The following is a 7,371-nucleotide window of genomic DNA, read 5'->3' on the forward strand; positions in this document are numbered from 1 at the left end:
AAGACATTAAAACTTTTTATAATTTAAGAGAAATTTGTTTCTTATATTACGTAAAATATTTTATCTGATGTAATATATAAAAAAGTAGATAAAACACAATAAAAGAAAAAAAAATTCATCCACTTTATATATGTTGTATAATACAAATTATCTAATTCATAAGAAAGATATTCCCCTTAATTTAAATGGAAATAACTGCTAATCAGTCAATGTTACGTTAGTATTTGCTTTTCCCAATTTGGTACAATGCAAAAGGTTTTCTTTTAGAATAAAATATTTATATAATGCATAACTGCAAAAATTAACTTCAGGGGAAAAGAATTATGAAGTTATATATAGTATAATTTTTTCTCCTATTAATAAGATATCAATTTATGTGTAATAATTTTTTATTTTAATTTTTATGGGTGTTGAAACCGTTGTATCTTATATCTATAGTAGGAGAAAGAATTCTCCAATAACACGAAAAAAAGAAACCCCTTGACTTAAAGGTAAAAAGATTTTCCTTTTAAAAAACATAAGTTTATGTCTTTTTAGTATTTTTTTTAACCATGAATTTTCAAGAATACATAATTATAATATTAAAATTGTATTTTTTCACTTTTCACATCAGCAAATAGCTTCTAAAGAAAGAGAAAAAAATACAACTTTAATATTATAATTATGTATTTTCAGGAATGCATTGTTAAAACTGCTAAAAAAACATAACGTGTATCCTTTAAAAGACACTCACTAAACCCTAATTTAAATATGTAAATATTTGTATACAGAAATTTGAATGAACTTTTATTCTCTAGTAAAAATGACAGTATCTAAATCCCCGAGGATAGCTCACTTAAAAAGTGAGTGCCCAACCAATTGCTTTGGTCAAGGATTCAAAATTTGGCGAAAGCAATTATGTGGAATTCTTTAGGGATCAGAGAAAAATCATCTCTCCTTCGAAGGGGGATTAATCTCACCCTTCCTTGAGTAACAATGATCCAATGCACCATTTGTTTTAATGAAGAGCTAGCTTTAGGGCCATACTCCGAAGACAAGATAATCGGAGGAGGTTGAGTTGGGATACTTCCACGTTATATACCCCAAAAAAATGACATTATATATATCAAACCGAACGAAATTTTTTATTTACAAACTTTTACGAACTATACTATATATTCCAGAAAGTACAAACACTTAATAAATATATATATATATATATATATATATATATATATATATATATTGAATTTATCATTTCTCCACCAATTTAGGATAAAAGTATCTATAACCATCAAGTCTATAGGAAATGATAAACCTATATATATCACAAACAATGATACCTAATAATAGTGGTATATATCACAAACAATGATACCTAATAATAATGGGTGCAAATATATATGAATTTTTTTTTTGCCAATTGACAGATATCAGCATAACTTGTCTTTTGATATAGTCATTCATGAGCAAGAAGAGAGAATGGTCCCCTGTTCACCTCTTCTATGATGTATAATTGTTTAACATCGTGTGACCTGTGTTGTACATAGTGGTTTAATATTTATTTTTATTTTTTGGTATCTATAGTGATTTAATATTACTTTCCTTTTTCCCACCAAAAAAAAATATTTGTTATTTTTTTAAACAAAATTCCTATACGTAGGTGCAATTGTGAAACAAAAACTGATTGGTACTTATTATTGCATGACATTACCAAAAGATGTTAGTTGTTTTTTTTTTTTTGGTAAATGATATTAGATGTTGAATTATCTAAAACCTCGAAGGCGTTTTTTACTTAAGATTAATTTGTTAGGGTTTTTTCAGTTTTTTAATTAAAAAATGTCAACATCCACTTCTAAATTTTTAAAAAAATATATGAGATGAATTGGTAGTTAACTCATTCAAACGCATCCTTATAACTAATAAAAATTCAATAACTCTTATGTGCATATTTAATTAAAAAACCAAAAAAAATAATACATAAAATTGTCACCCAGAGATTATACCTAAATTAATAATCACAAATGCTTTAAACACATTGTATTATAATGATTTTTTTTCATGTAATAGCATCTTAGAGTAATATTTTTTAATACTAAGTTTAACTTATATTTTTTTGTCTTCATGTATAGTGTTCCCCCGTTTATTATCCTCACAACAATAGTTTTTTAAGTATATAATTTGTACTTTTCTTTCTGACGGTGTAGTTTACTTACTATCACTTAAGTCTTGTTGGCATATTTAACTTGTCTTACAGTTATGTAGAGTTTTGCTTTAACCAAGTTTTAACCCAAATAATTCAAAAATAAAAACAGAGCCAATGAAGCTTGTGTCATAAATGTAATACCGCTGTGACTTGTGAGCACAGTTCGGTCCAAAATTCGCTGGTTAACGAGAGTATTCTGTTTAGTGAGTGATATATAATTTCTTCTGAAATTTTTTAAAGAAGTTGAGGGATTTTCCCCTACCTTAATAAGATATCAGTATCTAATTCTACTTAAACTTTTTTTTTTAAAAAATAAAAATAAATTCGGTCCTAAACTAGAGAAACGGAAGTGGACACATATTAGATTAAAAGAAAGTTTGTCGGTCAGTCAACAACAGCCAACCTGGTTATTGATTATGAAGACAAAGCATGTCGCAGGTATATATATATATTATCCACTATAAAATTTTACTTAAGAGTAAAAATTGAACCTAAACTTTGTAAGCAAAAACTTCAATTCTTATCAGTTAAACCAACTCCCCGAATAAATTCGCACTTGTTTGTCTTACAAAAACAACTACGGTACATGCTATTGTGCCAGTCCTTCTTTTTCTTTTTCTTTTTGGATACATTCTTTTTCCTTTTATTCTCCAAAAGTTCAATAACGTGTGTTCTATTTCCAACGTCCTGATGAACCATTGTCGTTGTAATCCAGCTCACACATAAGGTGACAAATGCCACAAACCTGCTTCTTATACCACTATTCATAGGGGACCACCCTTTTTAATCACAATGCTTTTTCCTTGCAAATTCAGTTCAATAAGCTCACTTCCAAAAGAAAACCTTTTGGAAAGAAATAGAGGCTTCCTTTAAAAAGACTTGGTGAAAACCCTTTTTAAGATTGATTGGCGAGAATCAGACTCCTAAATTTAATAAACACTTGTATGAAATTAATTTATAAATAATACATAAATAAAGATTCTTAAACTCAAGTCCAAGTCATTCATTTGTCTCTGGGAGATGCCGACCATGTGAGCCAGCCCTTGTTCCAAATGTCTCTCGACAAAAATTTCACACAAAGAATGCATTATTTGGTTATATTGTTATTGAGAATTGAGATTAATATTTTTGATATTGTAGGAGATAATTTATCTCCTATATATAAAAATGTATGGGGCTTATATAGGTCCATGTGAAAAAAAGGGAAAAAAAAGTCTCACACACTTTTATGTGCATATAAAAAATAAAATTTTCTTTCACAACATGATACTGACATAACTTGTATTTTGATAATAGCATTATGAGCCTGTTTGTTTTCCCTTATCAAAAAAGTAACTTTTATCTCTTTTTTATTTTAGAATTACTTTTTACAAAAGTTAAAGCTATTTATATTTTTATAAAAAAATTTAGTTTTTGAAAAAAATATTTGGCTTTTGACTTCTGCTTTTTTTAGAAGTTAAAATTTTTAGCTTCTGAAAAAAGTAGGTTTTTGACTTTTTTTGACTTCTGCTTTTTTTTAAAGCAGACATCCAAACGAACTAAAAATGAGAAGTGCTTTTAAAAAAAAAAACAGTTTTTGGAGAAAAAAACTCATCCAAACGGGCCCTATGTGCGGTAAGAGACGATTATCAAGGTTAACGAACACATATGTCTGTCCCATTTTAAATCTGGTTGGATAATGAGTAAAACAAGTTCGGAACAGTGACCAAAATGTCACTGTTCATTAAGTTTTTTACCTAAATGCCATGCGAACAGTGTTATTTCTCAATATGTCACACGGGCAAGTTCGCTATAGTGCCTAGCGAACTTGATAGCCAATGATGAGGAAACACGTATCACATTTTCGCAGGAAAAATTGACTGCCACGTAGCCAATGATTTCGTGACACGTGGCACACTTTTGTAGGAAAAACTGACTGGACGAAGTTTGCTACTAGGGGTAGCGAACTTGGTGCGCCACGTGGCACAATCTCGTTGCCTGATCAGAATTAATGTACTAATCACAATCAAAAAAAGAAAACGAAGAAAAATGACTATTTAATTAATGTACCAATCAAAATTAATGTATTAATCACCAATCACAATTAATGTATCAATCACCAATCACAATTAGCATACCAATGGGATTAACTTTTGACTGTATCAATCATAATTATGTATAAATCGCCATAACTTTTAATTCGGATATCCAAATCAGATATTTTTTATTTTATTTCACATAATTTTTCGAGACCTACTCAATGACACCTCATTTGGCATATTTTATCTCTCACAAACATCGTTCGAATTTATAACAATAGTATCACAAACAATTAATGTACTGATCACCAATCACAATTAATGTACCAATCAAAATTAATTGTGATTGATACATTAATTGTGATTGGTGAATGATACATTAATTGTGATCAAAATTAATTGTGAATGGTGATTGATACATTAATTGTGATTGGTGATTGGTACATTAATTGTGATTAATACATTAATGACAATTAATTGTCATTTTCCTTCGTTTTTTGGTTTTTTTATTGTGATTGGAACATTAATTCTGATCGGACAACGAGATTGTGCCACATAGCACACCAAGTTCGCTACCCCTGGTAGCGACATTCGTCCAATCAGCTTTTCCTGCAAAAGTGTGTCACGTGTCACAAAATCATTGGCTACCAAGTTCTCTACCGGTCGTAGCGAACTTGGACACATGGCAGTCAACTTTTCCTGCGAAAATGTGCCACGTGTAATGAAATCATTGGCTACCAAGTTTGCTGGGCACCGTAGCAAACTTGCCCGTGTGGCATATTGAAAAATAACACTGTTTACGTGACATTTGGATAAAAAACTTAATGAACAGTGACATTTTGGTCACTCTTCCAACAAGTTGGAACTTTTTGTTTGTTTTTTGGTTACCAATCTAGTTAGAAGCTTGAACCAAAACAACTTACACTTTAATGGGCTATAAAAGAAATAATCTGGATTTCCCTGGTATCAATTCCCAAGCTTAAATGAATCAACGTGCAAAACAAAACAAAAAAATATTTAATTATAAATCTCACAAACTTCCAAATTCAATACTAGTTATTATTTATCAAAATAGTTAGTCGCTGTATCTTAAAACAGAAATGCAACTAACTAACCTACTTATTATTTATAATTTTTTATTTTTTTATTTTTTTATTTTTGTTATGGGGAGGGGAAACGGAGTAGTGGGACGGAGAAAGGAGGATAAATGCTTTATGGAAAATCAAATCCATCACGTGTTTTTACATGACAATGTGGTATTCTTCAAACGGTTCGAAATATTGGGTTGCGTAGTTAGTAAAAGTATGAGCCCAAGGTGCAAATCTGGTTCGCTTTTGCATTTTTCTAATGTGCCCATATGGAACTAGTCCCTCTCACATGATGCGAGCCCACAAATCCAACTAAAGCCAAGCAAATATTCTCCACTATTCTCTTTACCCATGTACTTATTATGAGATAGTGATATTACTCCGAATAATAAAGCACACACAACAAGAGGAGCACAAGACAAGAAACTGGCAGACACCAAACAGAAAACTTCTCCCTTGTTGAAGTCTTAACGACATAACGCAAACGCACAGAGGAATTTCGAATCTCTGTTCTGTTTTGTTTTGTTTTATTAATTAATTAACATCAACATACTAATTAAGCAGTTGCATTGGAGGAATCTGGATGTTTTTTTTATAATAATCTCGCAACATGCATGAGTCTGTTTCGATCCCCTCCTAGCTGACAACCTTTGTTTTATATGAAATTTAAAAAATGCACTGCACAGCAGCATTATTGCTAAGAACATGTTTTCTAGCACAAAGAATCGAAACTCGAAACCTTAATTTCGTGATTGTTGATATAGCTCACATTGCATGACAACAACCGGCAGATTCATTGTCGGTCAAATCGATTCACTGATAACCTTCCACGAGCACTGTTTTGTTGCTCTTGATGAATCCCTTAAACTTCGAACTTAATGCTTGTGGAATGTTAAGCCAACAATTATATGCGATCTTGAAAGAAAAATGCTTATTAATTAATAATTAATAATTATGGAGATTTATAAATGAGAATTATATGAATTTACTGGATGGAGTACGACTATTCCCTGTTTGTTACAAGGAAACGAATGAACCAGATGCTAAAAGAAGAAAATTAAAAGGCAGCATAATTTTTTTTCATTTATTTAACTAAGTGAATATTTTAAAAAATTATAACTTTTAACTTTTTCATTTTGTTGAACAGATCTAGTCAAATGTTAAATAGACTAATCAATAAGTCGCTTTCCCAATTCCTATCTTTAGTCAAGATCTCAATTTTCCTTGAAAAATTGTATGTCTAGCAGCTAATTAAGGGAAACCATTTGCCAAACTCAAAGAGTTAGGCTGACATATTTTTTAACTTATACTGTTCGTTTCACACTCAACAAGTCTATAAAATTAAGTATATAAGAAGAATCTCGTCTGTTTGAACAATATAATACTTGATGACAATTTTGTATGTCTATTTGACTCAAACTCGGAATAGTGATCAAAGTGTCATTGTTTAACAAATTTTTTATCCAAATATCACGCGAATAGTATTTTTTATCAAACTGACGCACGACCTAATTCGCTACAATTGGTAGCGAATTACGTTCGCCAATGATTTGATTTCATGATACGTGACTATATTGCATATCAAATTCGCTATCACTAATAGCGAATTACGTCCAGTCAGCTTTTTTCTGCGAAAATTATCACATGTCACAAAATTATTGGCGAACGTAATTCGCTATCAGTCGTAGCGAATTACGTCACGTAACAATCTGATAAAAAATATTATTCACGTGGCTTTTAAATAAAAAATTTGTCAAAAAATAACACTTTTGTCGATGTTCGCTCCAACTCAGTTTCTTTGGAAGTTGTTTTTGGACGTTAGGTGACAAGTCCATGTGGGGTACAATGAGTCAATGACCCGAAGCTTTTCAATTTTTATTACCAATTTGCTGTAGTTATTAGTTTCGCTAAAGAGAGACACATTTTATAGTTGGTTAGCATCGATTGTGTTTTTCGAGTATATAACACCAGTTGGCAATTTTTATATGCCAAAATCACCAGCGGAGGTAGCTTAAAAATTTAATTAGAATGTTAAGTCTGTTTCAAAAGGTAGGTAAATCTCTGAATCATGATTCCTAGT

The sequence above is a fragment of the Gastrolobium bilobum genome, unplaced genomic scaffold, assembly GCF_033153095.1.
Source record: "Gastrolobium bilobum isolate Gb01-03AN ecotype WA unplaced genomic scaffold, APGP_CSIRO_Gbil_v1 utg2122, whole genome shotgun sequence".
NCBI lineage: Eukaryota > Viridiplantae > Streptophyta > Magnoliopsida > Fabales > Fabaceae > Gastrolobium > Gastrolobium bilobum.